The sequence below is a fragment of the Protopterus annectens genome, chromosome 4.part0, assembly GCF_019279795.1.
Source record: "Protopterus annectens isolate FY-2018-M chromosome 4.part0, PAN1.0, whole genome shotgun sequence".
NCBI classification, from domain to species: domain Eukaryota; kingdom Metazoa; phylum Chordata; order Ceratodontiformes; family Protopteridae; genus Protopterus; species Protopterus annectens.
The window spans coordinates 1,700,953,168-1,700,976,797 of record NC_056733.1 but is presented as its reverse complement, the minus strand read 5'-3'; the positions used below and the strand labels follow the sequence as shown (position 1 = coordinate 1,700,976,797).

Here is a 23,630-nt window from a genome sequence, read left to right as displayed (position 1 = left end):
TCAGTAGTGCTTTCATGCTATTCGCCTGGGAACAGCTACAGCTTGCAATTTTCTGTTGTCAGAAGACCTGTGAGACATTATTGGGTATCAGAGACAGTTTAAGAATGAAGCTGCTTTCTTTTACCAAGGAAGTCCATCATGTAAGCATGTCCCAGTTCCAGCTTCAGTGATGCTATTTTTTGAGTATGCTGATGTTTACGACAAGCTAGGCAAACTTCCAGTTGTGTACTCCATGAAAGTAGACCCAGATGGCATTCCAGTGGTTAGATCACTAAGGAGAGTTCCAATAGCTATGCAGGAGAAAGTCAAGGTCCAGACAAGATGGTGCAGCAAGGTGTGATTTGTCCAGTCACAGAACCAACTGAGTGGGCGTCTTCCATGGTAGCTGCTCATAAGAGAATTTCAGATGAAATCAGAATATACATTGACCCAAGAGACTTGAACAAGGCATTAAAGAAACCTCATCATCCTATGCGTACAGTCGAGGATATTGCCACCCTCATGCCAAATGCCACTGTTTTTTTTGTCTTGGATGCAAAGAGTTTATTTTGGCAAGTAATGCTTGATCGCAAATCTTCACTATTGACTACATTCAGTACCCCATTTGGTAGATATAGATTCCTCAGAATGCCTTTTGGAATAAATTCTGCCAGTGAAATCTTTCAGTGTGCAATGGAGCAAATGTTTTTGGGCTGTCCGTGTGCTAGTGTAGTGGATGATTTACTGGTTGGAGGCAATGGTGAAGCAGAGCATGACAGAAATCTCAGTAAAGTTCTGGACAGAGCACATAGGTTCATAGCTAGGTACTAGGCTATTGGCCCTAGGGCCTATATAAGCCTAGCCAAAAAGGTACCCTGGCTTTCACTACCCAAGAAAATTATTTTCCTGTGCCCCTGTCAAGCAGAGCCACGGAAGTGATCCCCCGGGAGAACTTCCTATTTCCCATACAATCCTCAAGATTTTTCTTGAAGAGTGCTAATGAGGAGCTCTGTTTGACATAGAAAGGTAGTCTGTTCTAGAGTATGGGAAGTCTCTTTGATAGGAATCTATCCCTCCAGCATGTTATGTTTATTGTGGTGGCAAGGTTTAGGTCCCTAGAGCATGTAGCTTGGAGGGATTGGGATCTCTTCAAGTGGAGCATGTCCAACAGCTCAGGGTTTGACATAGCTTTGTATGTTAGGCAGAGATCGCCTCTGAGTAGGCGATATGCGACGGAGTAAAGCTGGAGATTTTTGAGACTGTCTGCGTAGGGCATCTGTTTGAGGCCAGTAATCCTCTTTTTGAGGTATTTCTGCGGCCTTTCCAGTTATTGTAGATGTCTTGTAAGGTACATACCAAAAGGGGCGTTGTACTCTATAATGGGGCCTAATGAGTGATGAGTAGAGGGGAACAATGACCTCTTTTTTTTTTTTTCTGGATGAGTAACCTTTTGTGATGAGGTGTGCCACGTACAAGGATTTCCTGACTACTGTGGCGGTGTGATTATCAAAGGAGAGACTACTGTCCACCTGTGTCCCAAGGTCTCTTATCACACTTTCGGTGTTAAGTAGACTACCGCCTATATGGTAGTTCATGGGTACAGAGTTTTTACCAAAGAGGATGACAATGCACTTTTTGGCATTGAGCTTGAGGCCATGGCTTTGACACCAGGCATCTGTCTGAGGCCCTTTTGTAGGAACTCCACATCATTAGGAGTTTCGATTTATGGCTCCTAGTTTGCAGTCATCTATGAACTTAGTTAGCTAATGACCTTCTGTGTTAGCCTGTACTTCAGGGAAGTAGATACCAAACAGGAGAGGACCCAGGACTGAACCCAATGGTACTCCACTTGTCTGTGAAGTCTGATTTGGAGTCTGCTACTTTTACAGTGTGGATTCAGTCAGTAAGCCAGTTGGCAACCCATCTTGTGACATAGGGATTTATACCTAGTTTAGTGAGTTTATCTATAATTCCAGAGTGGGGGATGGTGTGGAATGCCTTGGCGAGATCTAGATAGGCTGTGTGAATCACCTTATCCTCATCTATGGCTTTGGTGACTGCTTCAAAGAAGTCTATCAGGTTTAGGAGACATGATCTGCCTTTTACAAACCCGAACTGTGTGGGGTCCAGATGTCTTTGTTTACGAGTTCCATGATGATATGTTCTATGGCCTTGCAGACAAGGCTCATCAGGCTAATGGGGCGGTGGTTCCCAGGTCTGTCATGGCTCCCCCTTTGTGGAGTGGGATAACTGTCGCGGTGCACTATTCAATGGGCACAAAGCCTGAGGTGAGGCTGTGACTGAACATGGTACTTAGGTGGGGTGCCAGTTCATTCTGTAGTTCATGTAGAAGGCAGCCTGGGATTTTGTCAGGTCCCATGGATGCTGTGTTCTTGGCTTTGGAGAGTGAGGTTTTTACCTGTGCAGCCATGATTACAAGGACTTTGCATTCTTCCGGTATAGAGATGGGCCCTTTAGGGGGTGAGAGGGGGGGTGACGTTAGCACTGAACCTGTCTGCCAGGATGTTGGCAATATCAGTTGGTTCTGTATATTTAGTGCCATTGTGCTGTAACTCGGAGCAGATCTGAGTGTTGCCATTGAGGTTCTTGACCTAGCTATAAAATGCTTTGTGGCTGTCTTTAGAATCAGTGGCGATTTTGTTTGCATAACTAGATTTGGAGGATTTTATGAGGGATCTCAGCTTCTTACTGAGGCTGACCAGGGAGTTCCTCCAATCATGGGATTTTACTCTTTTTTTGCAACAGTTTCTTTCTTCCGTTGTAGAGTTTGTTTATGGCAGAAGACCACCAGATTGGCTTCCTTTTTTTGGAGGATAGCATCTTGGTTCTGTTAGAGATAGCACGATCCATGCACTCGTGTGAGTGCTTCTAAAGTGCATTTGTGTAGGATTCAGCAGTCGTACCTCTATCGTCCATCTGCATGGGTGTCATGAAGTTTGCCACTTCTGTCTTAAGAAGTGTGAAGTTGGCTTTGGAGAATTTTTTTACGGTTGTTTCCCTAATGGGGGGTGGGGGCGGGATGTGGATGTTTAGGGTGATTTAGCTTGTGGTCGGATCTGACCAACGAGGAATTGACCTCTGGTGTGGAACACCGATTGCCCATGTTGGTGATGACCAGGTCTCGGGTATTGCTGCCCCTGGTGGGGGTGTGGATAAGTTGATCCAAGGTGTTGGAATTTATGAATTCCAGAAAACGTTGAGCAAAAGAGTTGGTACATGAGTAGTTTTCCCACTTAATAGTGGGGTAGTTGAAATCACCCATTATTAGGGTGTTGAGTTGTACCCTAATATTTTCCGGTGTATTAAGAAAAGAGGAGTGGGAATCCTGGGGCATGGTGGGGGGTCTGTAGCAAGCTACATTCTAGATTGTGGACTTGCCCAGAGTTAGTTGAACTTGGATAATCTTGGATGCATTATGCTGAGCAACTAGCTTGGAGGTGTGGATATCCTTAATGAATATGGACACGCCTCCACCTTTAGTGTTTCGGTCCGGGTTAGGTGACCGAAAGGAGTGCTATGATTTATAGCCTGGTAATGCAGGGGTGCTCTCTCTAGCTTTGAACCAGGCCTCTGTCACTGCACAGATGTCTATGTTCTCCATTTTAAGGAGTGCCTCAAGTGAGTGCATTTTGAGGTTTAGACTTCTAGCATTGAGTAGCATTACCCTCAGATTTTGCTTGCTTGTACCTGTTACGGTGGTGAATTTGTCATTTGAACCTTGCCTAAAAAAGGCACTACAGGGGGTGGCAAGAGCTTTTGCCATTATCCGGAATCCCAAGGGTGACAGGCGCAGGCCATCTGTGGTAAAGCATCGTGGTCTGTTGATCATGTCATCCCAGGCAGACAGTTACTGGATTCCCTTAGAATGACACCAGAAGCTTAGCCAATTGTTGAAGTCAATCATTTTGTCCTTGTACAGTGGTATCATTCTGGGTGATGGCAGGATGCTACTCGGGGCTAGGGTCATACCTGCCTGGGCTACAAGATCGGAGAGCTCCTCCATGTCTCTTTTCATGTAGTCCAGGGAGGTACGTCTCAGGTCATTCACACCAACATGGACAATGACAGAGTCCTATTTGTACTAGTTTTGGAGTGACCTGGGTGACGCATTGTGGCGGATCTTGGCACCTGACAGGCAGCTGACAATAGCTTTCTCCTTGTTTAGCCTGGTGAGTGGAACATCAGTGTGCCTGACTCTAGAGTCACGTATGACTAGAATGTTGAGTACGTTATGCCTTATGGGCTGTAGTAGAGTGGCACACTGAGTTTGTGGGTATGTGTCATTTGGGTTGTGTTGGGGGGTGGAGGTTGCTTGCATTTCTGCTTTGGAGGACTCTGTTGCTTGGGCAGATTTTTGAGAGCCTTCACGAATGTAGGCTTGTGTTTTGTGCTTCTATGTGTGTGTTTGGTGGTGGTGGTTTTGAGGGACTATGTGATGTGTGATGTGGTGCAAGTGTTTACCTTCTCCTCTTGACTGTCTAGTCCAGTCTTGGGTGTAGAGAGCTTTGCTTCCAGTTTGACTATATAAGTGCACCTCTCACAGGTTGTAGTGTTGAGTGGTAGGAGGAGAGGGTTGTCTGTGTACATGAGGCAATTTCTGCATTGCCCCAGGATGCCCAGATTCATCAGGTAGACAGGAGAAAATACCGGGAGCTGACCTTTAGACATGCCTGGATAGGTGCTTATTTATTAAATACTAAAAACTTTCCTCTAGACAAGTGAGGAAAGTTGAGTGTTGTAGTAATTTGTAGCCTATTTAGTGCTTAAAACGAGTTCTGAACAAGTGCTGAGCTCAAAGAAACAGATTTTAGTGCTAAAACTAAAAAGCTGGCTACTTGCAAGGGAAAATTTGAAGAGCAGACTTTATGGTGCCAGGAATAGTTTAATCCTAGTTAAGTGGGGGGCTCAGGAGCTTACAAACAGTCCTGGATACAGCAAATCTGTATCTCTGGACTACACTTGTTACAGCAAAGGGGGGAAACGAGCTTAGAATTTTTTTTTTCAGTAAAGTGGAAATGGAGAAAGCTGGAACAGAAGTTAATTCAAGGTAAAAAATTTGAGTGGGTTGGCCTTCACAAATGTTCTCTATTACATTGAATGAACTAATGACACTAGACTGGGAGGAGTGTCACAGATCAAATATACAGTATGGGTGGGCAGAGTGTCACAGATCATATACAGTATGAGTGGGCAACTGCAAAGCCGCCAAGTATAACACCACCACAACAATGGGGGGGGGGGGGGGGTGAGAAACTATTACATCTACTAGCTATAGCCACTAAATGAAAGTTTTTTAAACAGATCAAGGTGCAAGCAGACTCTAGAGAATGCTTTTAACTGCAAACAAATTAGACTAGAACACAGAAACCTCAAAAAATCAAAAATGCACAGAAAAGCATGGATAGAGCACTCACAAACAGAAAATACAATTCTCAGTATGAAAAAGCAGTTTACAGTTTAGTAATTCAGTAAACATGCAATTAGAGTAATGAAACAGTATCTAGTAATGAAAAATGCAGTTAAAACAGTACATAAATGCAGTGAAACAGTAAAAAAAGCTTTAACAGTGTAAAATGCAGTAGATTAACTGTGTAGCACAGTTGTAAGCGTTATAGAAGTGCAATTCAATGAAATAAGTGTAAGAAATAATATATCCTGCTCTTGGAATTTTAAGGAATTTCCGCTTAGTTTCAGTAATGAATTACCATCCACAGCCTGATAAATACAAGCACAACCTTTTCCAGACACAGGGATTATATACCAGTAAGGATGGAAGAGTTAGAAGATCAAATTAATACTCAGTCCTATTAGCCCCTGCTATTACCCAATCACTCGTACTACAGAAGGTCAGGAAACCCTGTTACTCTCACTAATAATGAAGGCAGACTATCAGCAGAAAATGGCTAGCAGAAACACAGGAAACTCAACAAACAAAACTACCAGGTCTGGACAACAGCAGGCCTCTGTCAAGATTATGCCACCTGCGCAGAACATAGTGAAGTGAATTTTTAAAGCTCAATCGTCTGAAACGTAAATTCAGACTACCAGAAGTTACTTATGTAGGTCATTTATGTACCATTACAGGCTTATGAATAGACCCTTCCAGACAAGCAGCCATTCTTGAGATGCCAGCTCCAGGCAGTGTCCAAGCCTTACAGCGTTTCATGGGTATGGTTAACTGTTTGGGAAAATTCATCCCTGACTTTAATGCGTTATCAGTGCCTTTAAGAAAGCTGACCTGCAAAAATATTGCCTGGTCATGGTTGGAACAACACCCGAGAGCATTACATAACCTCAAACAGCAAATTGCCAGCCCACCTACATTAAGATACTATGATGTCCACAAACCAGTAGTTCTTTTCTGTGATGCTTCAAAGATCGGTCTTGGTGCAGTTATTCTTCAAGATGACAGTCCTGTTGCCTGTGCATCTAGAACCATTACCCAAACTGAGATGCAGTATGCCCAAATTGAGAAGGAACTTTTGGCAATTGTGTTTGTATGTTCAAAGTTCCATGATTATATTCATGGCTGAGCTGTCCAAATCGAAACTGATCATCAACCTCTAGTCACGATTTTAAAGAAGCCTGTGCATTCAGCTCCAGTAAGACTGCAAAGAATGATGCTTTGATTACAAAAGTAAAATGGTCTATATAAAAGGCAAACTTCTTTATCTGGCTGACACCTTATCCAGATCGCCCAGAAATACCACAGAACAGCTTGACGCAGAGAATTTCAACTTTGATGTCATAGAAGTGCGTAAATTTCTACCATGAGACTTGATGAGCTTAAGAGATCATTCAAAGACTGATCCAATTTTGCAAAAGCTCAACCACTTCATCAATGTTGGATGGCCGTCAAAGCAATCCTGTGTACCGCCAGAAGTGCAACTTTATTTTCCATGCAGAGATGAGATGCTGATGGAGGATGGTATCATTTTCAAAGGGCCCAAAGTTTTTGTTCCTACTTCCTTACAACATGAATACATTCATATTTTGCATCATGGCCACCCAGGTTCCGATTCTACCAAAAGAAGGGCGAGGGGTCTAGTATTTTGGCCTTCTCTGTCGAAAAACATTGACAAAGTGCTTTCATCTTGTTCAGTATGCAATAGTACTAAACCACATTTGCAAAAAGAGCCACTTTAGCTAAGTCAGATTCCTGAACTACCTTAGTCAATACTAGTATTGGTAGACTCTTATGCGATCTGGTTTGAGATAGATTTGCTACCTAACCTAATGTCCAGTGCTGTTATTACTAAGATGAAACATAATTTCTCAGTCCAAGGTAGTCCCCATAAAGTTATTTCTGACAACGGTACCCAGTTTACCTGTCAGTTGTTTCACAGATTTGCAAAACAGTGGGACTTAGTAGTCCAGAATATCCATAGTTAAATGGCCTTGCTGAACGTGCAGTACAGAGTGCAAAGCAGTTACTAGAGAGGTCAAAGCGTGACAGTACATATATTTTCTTGAATTTACTTAATCTCAGAAATGTATCCTGTGACAACCTACTTGGCTCTTTTGCTCAGAGACTTCCATCTAGGCAAACCAGAACAACCTTGCCTATCAGTTCTAGTTTGTTGGTGCCTTATGCTAAAAACACCAGAGCAATCAAAGCCCAACTTTTTAAGAAGCATTCTTTTCAGAATTCCAGTTATGATAAAATGAGCAGATTTCTTCATCTGTTTAAAAGGAGAGACCGTGAGGATGCAAATGGTGAAAGGCTTTGATCGAATTGGTCACGTGAGCGGTGTAGGTGCTGAGCAGAGATCCTGCTTAGTGGAATCTGAGGGAATAGAGTACAGAAGAAACCGCAGGCATCTTCCTGTGTCAGAAATTATATTGCAGTATCATACCTGTGATACAGACTCTAGATCTCAGAGCAAGCCTGACAATGTTCATACTGAAGAACATGTGTCAGTATCCATTCCCATTCCTGATGATGCCCCACTTGTCCCCAAAGTTGAACATTCCTTGAAGACAGTCCCTTTTGCTAGATCCAATTCTGACTTTTATGTTACACAATCTGGTCGTATTTCTAGACCTAGTGTAAAATACACAGCAGCCTGGACATGATTGTTTTATATAGGGCTGATTTTAAAGATCTAGTTTTGTATAATTGCATGTCAAATGATCATTTCTGTAAAATTGCATGTCATTTGATGTATGATCTATTTCTCAAATAGGGGGGATATAGAACAGCACATGTATTGTATCTTTAAGAAGCATTTACAGATGTAGGCATGTGCATATAAGTATTGGTCACGTGCAGGCAGCAGTGCCATTTTGAGAGAACAGCCAACGTGTTTACATGTATGAGTGTGGTAGTCATTCTGTTTATAAGTTTAAGTACAAGTTACAAAGCCTCATTCCTGATGTGCTTGTGTGTAATAAAGCTGCTTGAACTGAACCCATAACTGTTCGTCTGTTTTATCCTGACCGGACGAGAGACAGTGATCCTGTACCAAAAGGTGGTTGGTCCTCCCAAAGCCCTTCCCAAGAGGAGTCTCTTCTTAGAGTCCTTTAGGTCTGGCCCATTTACGTCTTGAGTTACCTCCCCAGCGGGTGACCTTGTAGTACTTGTCTCCTGCCAGGCTTGGAAGGAACCAGACACCATAGAGCCTATCCCCTGTTGACCAGACGAGATCCTTGAACTGACCTACTGCCTACTGTGATATTGGGGAAAGATATGTGTTTATTCTCAATTATCTTCTGCACTTTTGATTTTAATATCCCTGTAATCTGTACAACTGTTTTTATTGTCCTTTTTGTTGTGTGATAGAGCTGAATATGTGTTAATGTTACTCTCAGTTTGCAGTGAAATATTTTGTATAGAGGCCTATCTGTTTTCTCTGTGGGAGAGAGTGAACAGGACTGATTTAATCTAGCTAGGGGCATTCCTGCAAAAGTGTTATTGTTGATTGGATAGGTTTCTGTTCATCTACCTTTAATAGGCAGTGTTTTAAATCAGATATACCTGTTTGCTGAAGCTGTTCAAAGCTGCAGAGAGAGACTGACCTACTGCCTACTGTGATATTGGGAAAAGATAAGTGTTCATTCTCAATTGTCTTATGCACTTTTGATGTAATATGTCTGTAATCTGTACAACTGTTTTTTTTTTTACCACCCCCACCCAGTTCCTGTAGTGGTCTTAAGTCTTGGTGGCTTTCAGTAGCCCGCCTCTGGTGTAAAGTTGTTACTGGACACCCCCCCCCAGTCACATTACATTAGCTCATTCTACTGTTTATAGTGAGAACTTGGCAAAAACCCACTCCTTTAGCTTCTGAATATTGATTTCTCTCTTCACGTTCTAGTTACAAAAAAAAAAAAAAGTTTCCTGCCTTTCCTGGAACTAGTGTAGTCCAGATACAGATTTGCTGTGTCAAGGACAGTTTGTAAGCTTCTGAATGGTCCCAAAAAGTCTGCTCTTCAATTTTTCCCTTAGATCTGCTAGTTCTCTCCTCTTCTGCACTTTTATTAGCTTATTAGTCTAGCACTTTACCAAACTTCTTGTAGCAATTATTGTAACGCACAAGTGCTACCAGCACTAAACGTTCTGCAAGGAAACATCTCCAGTACTTATTATTAATGCCCACCTCTCCACGCATGTCTAAAGGTCAGTTTCCTGTGCTTTCTCCTATTAACTTGGTGACCTTGGGCATCCTGAGGCAATGTAGCAACTGCCTCATGTACACTGACAACCCTCTCCTTTTACCTCCCAACACTCAGACTTGTGATAGATGCACTTGTATATCCAAACTGGAAGCCACATACTCTCCAGCCAAGACCGGAATAGCTGGTCAAGAGGAAAAGGTCCAATGCTTGGACCACACCAGCACTGCCTTCACATAAAAACACAAACCACACACTCACCTTCACTGAGGCTCTCCGTAAAAATCTACCCAAACAGCAGATACCTCCAAGGCAGAAACGCACTTGACCACCACAACACAGTACTAATCACGAGACACATAACTCTCCTAAACAGTGTGCCACTCAACCAAAGCCCCTAAGGCAAAACAGCATACCCAACACCCTAGTCATAGGTGACTCAATAGTGAGGCACAGTGATGTCCCACTCACTAGGATAAATGAGGAGAAAGTAATAGTCAGCTGCCTGTCAGGTGCCAGGATCCGCCACATAACGCACGCACTCAGATCCCTCAACAACAGATACAAATGTGACTCTGTCATTGTACATGTGGGCGTGAATGATCTAAGATGTACCTCCCTGGATTACATTAAAAGAGACATGGCGCTCCCAGATTATTTAGCCCAGGCGAGTATGACCCTAGCCCCGAGCAGCCTTCTACCATTACCCAGAATGATACCACAGTACAAGCAGAAAAGTATTGACTTCAACAATTAGCTAAATTTCTAGTGTCATTCCAAAGGGATCCAGTATCTCTCTGTGTGGGTTGACATGATTGACAGACCTCGATGCTTTGCAGAGATGGCCTGCATCTGTCACCCCTGGGATTCCAGATACTGGCCAAGGCTCTTGCCACCCCTGTAGTGCCTTTTTTTAGGCAGTGTTCCAAAGACCAAATCACCACCGTAACAGCTACAAACAAGTGCAATCTGAGGGTCATGTTGCTCAATGAAGTCTAAATCTCAAAATGCACTCGCTCAAAGCACTCCTTAAAAGGGAGAACATTGACATTTGTGCTGTAACAGAGACCTGCTTCAAGGCAGCAGAAAGCACCCCTGCACTACTAGACTATAACTCATTCCACACCTTTCAGCCCCAGAACTTGGACCGAAGCTCCAAAGGCGGTGGTGTTTCCATAGTCATAAAGGATGCGCACACCTCAAGACTGGTAGCTCAACATAATGCATCAGAGATGCTTCAGGTGCAGCTAACATTGGGTAAGACAGCTTCAGTTCGTAGCCTGCTATAGATCCCCAACCATGACCCAGGACATTCCTAAGCAACCTGGAGAATATTAGGGTCCAACCTAACACTCTCATACTGGGTGACTTAAACTACCCCTCCATTAACTGGGAAAACTCCCTGGTAAGATCGACCACAAACGAAGCACCTTGGAAATCCACATCCCTTCCACCCTCCCCGCAAAGGTAACCACCATGAAAAACTTCTCCAAAGCTAACTTTGGGCTCCTACAGAGGTGGCTAACTTCACTGCATCCATGCAATTGGAGAACAGCTGCATGACTGCTGAATCATACAATAGTGCCCTGTACAAACACGTACACAAATGCAGGAGACCAATCTGGTGGTCCTCTGCCATAAACAAACTTTACAACAGAAGGAGGAAACTAACGCGAAATAAGGTGAAGTCCCAAGACTGGAAAAACTCCCTTATCAGCGTCAACAAAAAGTTGAGATCCCTCATCAAATCCTCTAAAGCTAGCTATGAAAACAGAATTGCAGCAGATAGTAAAGGCAACCACAAGGACTTCTATAGTTATGTAAATTATCTCCACGGCAATACCTAGATTTGTTCAGAGCTATTGCACAATGGCACCTCCTATACTGAGCCAACAGATATTGCCAATGTACTGGCCTGAGCCAACAGATATTGCCAATGTACTGGCCAACAGATTCAATGCCAACTTTATCCCCCCCAAGGATCAATCACAATACAAGTAGATTGCCAGGCACCCAGTATTACTGCTGCACAGGTTAAAACAGCACTGTCCAAGGCCAAGAATGCAGCTTCTATGGGACCTGACAATATCCCTGGCTGTGTTCTACATGAACTACAGAGTGAACTGGCACCTCATCTGTGTGCCCTGTTTAATCACAGCCTCACCTCAAATGGCGCACTGCTACAGTCATACCTGTCCACAAAGGAGGAGCGACTACAGACCCTGGAAACTGTCGCCCCATTAGCCTGAAAGTCTGATATGCAAAGCTAGGGAATGCATCATCATGGACCTAATAAACAAGGATATAGTGAATCTCCAAACTCTGGATCCCACACAATTTGGTTTTGTGAAGGGTAGATCATGCCTGCTCAACCTGGTTGACTTCTTTGAGTCAGTCATCAGAGCTGTGGATGAAGGCAAAGTGGTTCATACAGCCTACTTTGAGCTGGCCAAGGCCTTTGATACCATTTCCCCACTCAGGAATCATAGAAAAACTCAGTAAGCTAGGCATCAACCCCTATATCACTAGGTGGGTTGCAAACTGGCTCACAGACGGAACCCACAGTGTGAAAGTAGATGACTCCAAGTCAGACTGCCGACCAGTCGCAAGTGGAGTCCCACAGGGTTCAGTCCTGAGTCCTGTCCTGTTTATCTACTTCTCTGAAGTCCAGGCCAACACAAATGGACTCTGGCTGACAAAGTTTTCCAGACGATTGCAAGTTGGGAGCCATAATTAACTCCCAAAGTGATATTGACATCCTACAGAAAGGCCTCACTGAGACCAATGACTGGTGTCAGAACCATGGCCTTAAGCTCAGTGCCAAAAAAATGTCATCATCCTCTTTGGGAAAAACCCAGTTCCCATGAATTACCACATTGATGGCAGCCCACTGAACACATAAGGTGTCATAAGAGATCTGGTAACACAGGTTGAGAGCAACCTCTCTTTTGACCACCACATTACCACTGTGGTCAGAAAACCCTTCTGTGTGGCACATCTCATTACTAAGGGTTTTGCATCCAGGTAGAAAGAGGTTATTGTTATCTACTCTTCCCTCATTAGGCCAATCATATAGAGTACAATGCCCTATTTGGCATGTACCTCACTAGACACCTGCAACAACAGGAGATGCCGCAAAAATACCTCAGAGGATCCTAGGCCTTAAACATTTGTCCTGTATGGACAGACTCAAAAAAACTCCAACTATTCTCTGTCTCGTATTGCCTACTTAGAGGCGATCTCTGCTTTACTTGCAAAGCCATGTCTGACCCAGCTCTGTTAGAAATGCTACAGCTAAAGAAATCCCAATCCCTCTGCACTACACGCTCCAGAGACCTCAACCTCATTACCACAATCAACAGAACAAGCTGGAGGGACAGGTTCATAACCCAGAGACTGCCCATGCTATGGAGTAGACTTCCTGTACATGTCAAGCAGAGCACCTCACTGGCCCTCTTCAAAAGAAATCTTGATGAGTGGATGGGAAATAGAAAATTCATCCCAGGGATCATTCCAGTGGCTCTACTCGACAGAGGGACTGGGAGCTAAGGTCGGGTGGCATGATGCCATGGTAATCCTATGGGCTAGGCTTGTAAAGGCTCCAGGGCTATTAGCCTAGTACATGCCTATGAACCTATGGAGCCCGTAAAGATGGGCAGTTTTAGAGTAAGAGAATCTCTGTAGATGCTATGGTTGTTGAGGCAGCCACCAAAAAGGAACTAGCCAAACAGAGTTCCACTATCTATCCCCCTAATATAGAGTTTAGGGGTGTTGGACAGTTGCGGAAAGCATATTTGCACTTAAATGACCTTTGTCTTGTGGTTGATTAACTACCTGGTACACTTTAATAGGTTACAAAGGGACTTAATAATGGAGATGTCCATGTCGGCAGAGGAAGAGAAGGCTTATTCCTTCCAACTGGCCACCCTATAAACTGTATCGAATGCGTCCATGATGTTAATTTCTCATGCACTGAAGGTTCCTCATGAGCTGATGGTTCAGGCATAGCCATTAGGAGACATGCTGGATGAGATTGTTTGATTTTGCAGAGCTGCTTAAATCCTCATTCATCAGTGCTCCCTTGGATGGATTTTCATGGTTTGGGCCCACAGTTAAGACGCACTTTCTCTCAGTGAATAAGATGGAAAGACCTTGTCTGCTGTTGGAATAAGTTTCTCTGCCCTGCAGAGATCTTTTTCCAGGAATAAACACGGGGGTAAGAAAACGTGGATGTTCTTCGTGTTTCACTGTTGCAGTCATCACCTGTGGGATGTTCGTCGTGTTTCAGGTTGCCCTCAGTCGGCCTGAATTCCAAAGTCTTGGGTCCTGCGTCGGTTGCTGTCTTCTCTTCAATGATGTCAGGTCGTCAGGGGTATAAAACATGCAACCAACGCCATTTTCTTTAGTCTTTCTTGTCGCGCAGTGCCCAAAGCAGAAGCATTTCGCAAGTGCCGGTCGGCCGACTACTGAAATATTAGAGTTTGAGTTTCAGAACCAAAGTCTTCAGTAAAGCTAAGTATCCCGTTGGGGAAACTTTTTACCGATGTCAGAAAAAGTTAATAATTGTATTACTTGTGGGAAGCAAATACCTCATAAGAATTTCCATTTATACTGTATTCCTTGCCTAGGCCCTAATCACAACGTGCCTGGCTGTTGGTTTTGTGCTAGATTTAACCAACGCACTATTAAGCGTCAGTATATTTTTTCATCAAAGTATTTTGGAAACAGATTTAACTACCCAGAAATGTCGTTGGATAGCAATCAGACTACTGGAGTTCATAAAAAATGCAAAGAAAAGGACAGAGAAAGGCAATCGAGATCCAAAACAGACGACGAAGCTTCTCCTAAGCCAGTCACCAGTTCGCCGGTACTCATTGAAGCGCCTTTGCAGCCCCTGATAACCGCTACCTTCGAGTCGCAGGCCTCTACCGACACCCATGTGGAGTCCGGCATGCCGCTAGATACTCAAGGTATTGGACCGACAGATGTATCTCCCTCTGATGGGTCCAGAGCCGCTGAGCAGGCACTGGCTTCTGAAAGTGTATTCAGACCTCTACATTTGTACATCAAACCGACGATAGCTGCAAAACCAAAGACAAAAGCAACTTCTAAACCTAAAAAACTGACGCATGAGCCACCTGCACAGGCCTCTATGCCTAAAAAACAGATGATCAAAATGGCTGAAGACCTTATTACCTTGATCAGGGGTACCCATCCCCCTCCAGATAAGAGGCCTAGGCAAGACACTGACTATGAATCTTCAGATCAGGTTTCTATTTCTTCTGATTCCTCTTCTGGTCAGGAATTATCTATACCTCCCTATGAGGAGTCTGATGCTGAAGAGTCTATTCCATCTGCATCTCCTCCTGAGGATTATTCATTTGGAGAAACCTTGCATACCTTGACGGAGCATTTTCGCTGGGAGAGTCAAGACTTCTCAGAATCAAAAAAGAGGCTCAGGGATTTCCTACTTCTCCCTCAGCACAAGCCTTTAGCCATTCCCCCTGTTTTAGACATTGTGGATGATGTGTTTTCGGAGTCAAGCTTGACCCCTGACTCCTTACCTCCGGCTCCCAGTAAGCCTGACAGATATTGCAGAGTCCCCGACTCACATAAATTTTTATTTAGAAACCCTGCTGCTGATCCTGAAACTATTTTCACAGGGTCCAAAGGGAGTTAAGGCCTCAACAGCAAGAAACCCTGCCCTCTCTGACATAGATTCTAGGGCACTGGACAGATGGGGAAAAAAGGTTTATACATCTGCAATCTTGACAATCAGGGCCTTAAATTGTCAATTTCATATGCTTATGTACCAACAACATGTTATGGGATTGCTGAAACAGAAAATTATGTTGATTTCAGAATGTGCAGAAAATAAAGAATTGCAGGAATTATTGCATGCAGTTGAACAAGTTGGAAAGCATACTTTGCAATGTGGTTTTGATTCTTTAGAGACCTCCTGCAGGGCTGCAGTTATTGGATCTGTGATTAGGAGGCATGCCTGGTTAAAGGAACAAAATTTGCCTGATAATGTTAAAGCTAAATTGCTAGATGCACCTTTACAGCATGATTCTCTGTTTGGTATTAAGGCAGAAGAGGTTTTAAAAGAAAATGGAAGACAAAGCTAAGTCTATGCAAACTGTTAAAGATTTCTTACAAGTGCAGCCACCAGTATTCAGTAGACACTGGCCTACAAAAAATTGGTAGTTTCCTGTGTCAGACAGAGCTCAAATGGGCAAATCCAGATGCCCTAAGGGTTCCAGGTACCAGGCTCAAGACTCATACAGGTCAAAGCAATTGGGCACATCCACCTCCAAATCTGGAGGAGATAAAGCGCAAACCTACAGAAAGCAATCCTAATGACTTCCCTCTGCCTACACCAAGCACTTATCTTTTGGCAGCACCTATAGGGGGAAAATTAGCGCTTTTTGCTCAGAATTGGCAGTTAATAATATAGGACAAGTGGGTACTAAAGTGGGTACTAAACATCGTATCACAGGGATACAGATTTCATTTCCACACTCTGCCAATGACAAATGGTTGGCCAGATCTGCCAATACAATCAATGGGCAGAGGCACAGAAGCAGGTTGCGTCCCTCATGGATATGGGGGCCATTCAGACAGTACCAGAACAGGAAAAAGGACAAGGTTTTTACTCAAGGCTGTTCTTAGTACCCAGAAAGGACAAGGCCTGGAAGCCAGTACTGGATTTATCGATTTTTGAACACATACCTGGGCATTCCAAATTTCAAAATGCTCACTTTACAGCAGCTTCTGCCCATGCTGGGCAAGAATGCTTGGCTGGTGACTTTAGATCTAAAAGAGGCATACCTGCATGTCCCAATAAGACAGTCGTGCAGAAGATACCTCTGAGTCGAGGCTGGCTTAATGCATTACCAATTCTCTGCACTGCCCTTTGGCTTATCTACTGCGCCCAGGGTCTTCACTAAGTGCCTGGCACCAGTGATTGCATTTTGCAGACAAAAAAGTATTCAAATATATCCTTAATTGGACGACTGTCTCATTCAAGCAGAGAACAAGGACACTCTTCTACGACACATGGCGTTTGTGAAAAGACTTCTAACATGCCTAGGGTACACAATAAATGAAAAGAAATCACAACTGGTACCCTCTCAAAAGATAACATTCCTGGGTGCAGGCTTGAATACAACTGCCCAGATGGCTTACCTCATGCCAGGCAAACAAAGGCAACTGACTACTTCAAACTGATGGCAACAAAAACCCAGTCTTCTGCAAGACATTCTGCAGGCTTTGGGCTTCATGGCATCCTGCATCCTACTAATTCCATATGCAAGACTGCATATGAGGAAACTTCAATGGTACTTAAAATGTTTATAGGTTCATAGGTTCATAGGTTTATACTAGGCTATCTGCCCTAAGGCATTTATAAGCCTAGCCCAAATTTTTGTGGCTTACGCCACCCCTTATATGAAAAAATACTGTGCCCATTAGTTTGTTGTGCCTCTGTCCAGCAGTGACACAGAGATGATTCCCGGGGTAAACCTACGATCACCCATCCACAGGTCAAGATTTCTCTTGAACAGAGCCAGCGAGGTGCTCTGCCTCACATGGACCAGGATTTTATTCCACAGCATAGGGAGTCTCGGAGTGATAAATCTATCCCTCCAGCACGTCCTATTTATATCCGTGCTAAGGTTTAAGTCGCTTGCTCTAGTGGTTTTGGTGGATTTGGATTTTTGAGGTGGAGCATGTCCATTAATTCCGGGTTGGACATGGCCTTGTATGTCAGGCACATGTCACCTCTGAGCAGACTGTATGCGACTGAATAGAGCTGGAGTTTCTTCAATCTGGCAGCATATGACAGATTTTGGAGTCCCTTTATCCTTTTGGTGAGGAACTTTTGGGGTCTCTCCAATTGCTGCAGATGTCGGGTGAGATGCATCCCGAATGGGGCATTGTACTCAATCATTGGTCTGACAAGTGAAGAGTACAGGGGAACAATGACCTCACTAGATCTGGATGTGAATCCCTTCATGATCAGGTGGGCAATGTAGAAGGTCTTTCTAACCACTTTAACAACGTGAGTGTCAAAAGAAAGGCCACTGTTAACCTGGGTCCCCAGGTCCTTGATAACCTCTTCTGTGCTTAGTGGATTGCCACCTATATGGTAGCTTGGGGTTACCTTGTTTTTCCCAAAGGGTATGACTATACATTTTTTGGCGTTTAACTTCAGGCCATGGCTCTGGCACCAGCTATCTGTTTCCGTGAGTCCCTTCTGAAGGATATCCGTGTCCGATGCACTTTCCCCTATGGCGCCCAGTTTGCAGTCGTCTGCAAACTTTGTCAGCCAAAGTCCTCCCATGTTGGCCTGTACTTCTGAGAAGTAGATGCCGAACAATAGGAGGCCAAGGACCGAGCCCTGTGGGACACCACTTGTGACCGGCTTGGAGTCTGACACAGCGCCAGCAACTCTAACCCTGTGGGTTCTGTCCTTAAGCCAGTTTGCAACCCATCTTGTGACATATGGGTTTACATTTAAGCTGGTAAGTTTTTCTAATACCCGAGTGGGGTATTGTGTCGAAAGCCTTTGCAAGGTCAAGGTAGGCTGCATGGACTGCCTTTCCCTCATCAATGGCCTTGGTGACTGTTTCGAAGAAGTCGACCAAGTTCAAAAGGCATGATCTTCCCTTGATGAAGCCAAACTGGGTCGGGTCCAATGTCTGCAAGTCCCCTATATCTTTGTTTATGAGCTCCATTATGATCCTCTCCATAGCTTTGAGACTAGACTTGTTAAGCTTATGGGGCGGTAATTACCAGGGTCCGTAGAGGCACCGCCTTTGTGGAGTGGGACCACAGTTGCCATACGCCACTCCTTGGGCATGTATCCTGTGGTAAGGCTGAGATTAAACAGCTGCCTTATGTGCGGGTTTAATTCCTCATTTAGCTTGTGTAGCACACAGCCGGGGACACCATCCGGTCCCATTGATGCTGTGTTTTTAGCTTTAGAGAGAGCAGCTTTCACCTGCACATTTGAGATGTCTGGGAGGCTACACTCCGCTGGGATAGTTATCTCTCCTTTAGGGCGAGGGGTGAAGTTTGCACTGAACCTGTCTGCCAGTATGTTGGCAATGTCTGTGGGCTCAGTGATTTTTGTATCATTTTGGACTAATTCTGAGCATATCTGGGAGTTTCCACCCAGGTTCCTAACATAGCTGAAAAAGGCCTTATGATTGTCCTTTGAATCCATGGCAATTTTTCTCTCAAAATTGGCCTTAGTTGATTTTATGAGTGCTCGTATTTTTTTACTAATAATGATCAGGGGTGACTTCCCTTTTATGGATTTTGTTCCATCATATAATAGCTTTCTCCTCTTATTGTAAAGTTTGTTAATGGCTGGGGTCCACCAGACTGGACGTTTGCCCTTTGTGGAAAGAGTCTTGGTTTTATTTGGGATGGCCTGATCCATGCAGTCCTGGAGGTGTTCATAGAAGGCATTTGTAAGGGCTTCCGCAGCTTGGGTTGTGGTTTCCACTGGCACAGGGGCCTTGAAGGATGCCACACCAGTCTTGAGTAGTGTGAAGTTTGCTTTAGAGAAGTTCTTCACTGTGGTCTTTTTTGTTTGGGGTGGGGGCAGGATGTGGATTTCCAGTGAGATTAGTTTATGATCAGATCTCACCAATGAGGGATATACTTCCGGTGTGGAGCATTTTGTCCCCATGTTTGTGATAATGAGATCTAGTATATTTTCTCCTCTCGTGGGAGCAGTGACTAGCTGTTCCATGGCATTTGAATGTATGAACTCCAGGAACCATTGGGTTAGAAAGTTAGGGCTTGAGTAATGTTCCCAGTCTATATTCGGGTAGTTGAAGTCACCCAATATGATGGTGTTTGGAGATACATTTATACCCTCCAGTGTCTTCAGGAAGGCTGTGTGGTGTTCCTGAGTTTGAGAGGGTGGCCTTGTAGCATGCTACAATTTGTAGAGCAGTTTTGCCTATGTTTAGTTGCACCTGGATGGTTTCCGAAGCTTCGTGCATTGCCACCAACCTGGAGGTGTGGGTATCCTTTATGAATATGGATACACCCCCTCCTTTTGTGGTGTGGTCCGGGTTTTGGGGCCGGAACGCATGATATGAGGTAAATCCTAATAGTGCCAGGGTGCTCTCAGGAGCCTTGAACCAGGTTTCAGTTACAGCACAGACATTGATGTTCTCCATACTGAGAAGGGCCTCGAGTGCGTGCATTTTGAGATTTAGACTTGTGGCATTGAGCAGCATTACCCTCAGTTTCTTCCCATTTTTGTTTTCTAGGGTGGTAGGTTTAGAATTTGAGCCTTGCCTAAAAAAGGCACTATGGGGTGGCAAGAGCCTTAGCCAATATACGGAATCCCAGGGGTGACAGGTGCAAGCCGTCCCTTGCGAAGCAGCATGGCTTGTCAAGCATGTCATCCCAGGCAGACAGACACTGGATCCCCTTTGAATGACACCAGACATTAAGCCAATTGTTAAAGCTGATCATCTTGTCTCTATATTGTGGCATCATTCTTGGTGAAGGAAGGATACTGCTCAGGGTCAGGGTCATACCTGCCTGGGCTACATAATCGGAGAGCTCCTCTGTCTTTTTTCATGTAGTCCAGGGAGGTACGTCTCAGGTCGTTCACACCAGCATGGACAATGACTGTGTCATATTATGGAGTCAACATTTACACAGTCTGGAAACAATGAATGTCCTTCAAGGATGCATCTGCAGTCCTTACAAATGGGTTGTCCTGTCGTCAGGCAGCCCCTCGGTCGGCCGGATTCCAAAGTCTGGGTCTGGCCTCGGCTGGTGTCGCACTTCACCCGACGTCATAGCTGCAGTTATTCGGGTATAAAGGCATCAGCCGACGCCATTTTCCTCCGTCTTTCTTGCCGCGTGGCGCCCGAAGCAGAAGCTGTTCGCAAGTGCCGGTCGGTCAGATCCAGAGATTACTACTACCGAATACTACTTCGAAGACTTCTAAAAAGCTAAGTACCCCGTTGGGGACTCTTTCTTGCCTCAGCCGATGTCAGAGAAAGTGAATAACTGTTTATCTTGTGGGAAACAAATACCTCATAAAGATTTCCACTCCTACTGTATACATTGCTTAGGCCCAGACCACGACGTAGCAGCTTGTCTAGCCTGCGCTTCTTTTAACCGACGGACGCTTAGACGTCGGTCGGAGTTTGCTGAACAAATTTTCGGCTCTGATTTTGCCTACATTATGCCGTTGGATCCTCCGACAACGCAAATTTCCAAAAAACGAAAAGAAAAGGACCGACACTCGCGGTCCGTGGTCTTGGCCGAAACCGCGATTAAGCAAACCGCGAGTGTCTCGGTTTCGGCCGAAACCGAGCAAGCGGTTCTTTCTCCAGCCGAAACCATGCCTTCTACCGAGGTCTCCTCTAACCTGGTAGAATCTGCTTCTGAAATCCAGCCTTCTGTTGCGGTTTCTCAGGAATTATCAGACACAATTCCCCTGGATATTTCAACCCCTGCACGTGGAGCTGCTAGGCCTCCTGCAGCCATGTCTATTAAGGCCTTTGCCAGGGCTAAAGCAGCCAAAGCTTCAAAATCTGTGCCTGCCAAACCCCCCTCACACAGGCCCAGCACTAGCTCTCATATGCTATCTTTGGCTGAGGATTTAATTTCTTTAATTCGTGGATCCCAGCCTCATCCACACAGGTCCTCTCTCCCACCTCCAGAAAAGAGACCTAGAGCAGAGCCCCCTGAACCAGTATCCACTGATGGTTCCTCTGATGAATCAGAACATACAGACCTTCCTGAGGCTTCTACTCTCCTTACGAAGACTCTGATGCTGAAGAGTCCATCCCTTCAGCCTCTCCACCTGAGGAATTTTCCTTTGGGGAAACCTTGCATGCTATGAGGGAACAATTTCAGTGGCAGGGCCAAGATTTCTCAGACTCCAGAAAAAGGCTTAGAACCTTTCTACATTTGCCACAACATAGGCCTTTAGCTATACCTCCAGTTCTTTCTGTTGTAGATGATGCATTTAATGATGCTTGCACTGCTCCTGATTCATTACCTCCGGCTCCTGCTAAGCCCGATAGGTTCTACAGGGTCCCGGACACTCATCACCATTTATACAAGGCTCCTTATGCAGATACAGAGACCATCACCCAGGGCCCTAAAGCTGTAGCTGCTACTTCTACTAAAAACCCCCTCCCCTCTGAAAGGGAATCCAGGTCCTTAGAGAGATGGGGTAAAAAAGTTTACACTTCTGCTACCTTGTCAGCTAGGGCTTTGAACTGCCAATTTCATATGATTCAATATCAAGAGTTTATGCTTGACCAGTTAACTAAAAAGCTTTCCTCTGAAGAATCTTTAGATAAAAAATATGTTCAGGAAATGGTACGTAACATACAGCAGGTTAGTAACCATTCTTTAAAATGTGGCTATGATGCACTGGAGGCTTCCTTTAGATCAGCCATGACTGGCACAGTTATCAGGAGATATGCATGGTTGAAAGAACAGGCATTACCAGACCATGTCAAATCAAAGCTTTTGGATGCACCCATGGACAAGGTCAATTTTTTTGGTTCCCCTGCTCAGCAGGTGCTAAAAAAGATGGAATAGAAGGCGAAATCTGTACAAACGGTGAAAGATTTCTTACAGGTTCAACCTCCAAGGTTTAGCAGGAACTGGCCCTCCAAGAATTGGTCCTTTCCGGACTCCTCTAAGGCTCAGAGGCAGGAATAGGCGTTCAAGAGGCAGAAACCAATCCAGGGGTGCCTACAGGGGACGCCAGTGGCAAGGTAACAACCAGCGAGGCACGGACGCAGCCACCACCACTACAACAACTCAATCACAGTGACTTGACAGTGGCACCGCCTACCAGGGAACAACTAGAAGCACCCTTAGGTGGAAAACAAAACCTTATTCTCAAAAAAACTGGCATTGCATCACAAGGGAAAAATGGATTTTGCAAACTATAGACCAAGGTTACAGGTTCCATTTCCATACTCTACCAGGGAAGAGAGGAATGCCAAACCTACCACCTACTCAAAGGACAGAAGCTCTAAAACAAATATCTCCGCTATTAAGAATGAGAGCTGTGGAAAAGGTACCATATATGGAGCAAGGAAAGGGATTTTACTCCAGACTCTTCCTGGTACCAAGAAAAGAAAACAAATGGAGACCCATTCTAGACCTGTCCGCTTTAAACACATTCCTTATTGTTCCAAAATTCAAAATGCTGACCCTACAGCAGCTTCTTCCCATGCTGGGCAAGGAGTCTTGGCTGGTAACTCTAGATCTCAAGGAGGCATACCTGCATGTCCCCATAAGATCAATTTGCAGAAGATACCTCAGATTTCTTGCAGGATCAGAGCATTATCAATTTTCAGCATTGCCCTTTGGCTTATCTACTGCGCCCAGAGTGTTCACGAAATGCCTGGCATCAGTAATTGCTCATTGCAGACTTCAGGAATCCAAATTTATCCCTACCTGGACGACTGCCTGATACAAGCGGACAACAAAAGCAAGCTAGCAGAAGACTTACAAAGAGTCATTTACCTGCTGCAAGCCTTGGGATATACAGTCAATATAAAAAAGTCAAGGCTGATTCCATCCCAAAGAATAACCTTTCTGGGTGCAGAGCTGGACACATCAAAACAAATGGCATTCCTAACTGCAGAAAAGAAAGAGCAACTACCTCTCTACTTCTTGGCATTAACAAAGCAGAACCACCTAACTGCAAGAAAAGTACTGCAAGCTCTAGGCTTCATGGCATCCTGCATAATTCTGGTCCCTCATGCCAGACTGCATATGAGAAAGCTACAGTGGTACCTCAGGAATTTGTGGTCCCAACACAAGCACAGCCTAGAAACCAAAATCCCAATAATCCCATGCCTGAAACAAGAGTTCCTATGGTGGGCTCAGGCCTATCAATCAAACACAGGACTGCCCTTCTGCAACAGCCAACCAAGCCAAACCATCACGACAGATGCCTCAGACCTCGGTTGGGGGGCACACATGCAGGGCAAATGCATACAAGG

General features: G+C 44.6%; 1 protein-coding gene across 5 annotated transcripts in view; it reads left to right on the top strand.

Annotated features, from left to right (window-relative positions):
• Positions 1-23,630, top strand: part of RMND5B (required for meiotic nuclear division 5 homolog B) — a 993,687-nt gene that overhangs the window by 144,784 nt on the left and 825,273 nt on the right. The window lies entirely within an intron of this gene.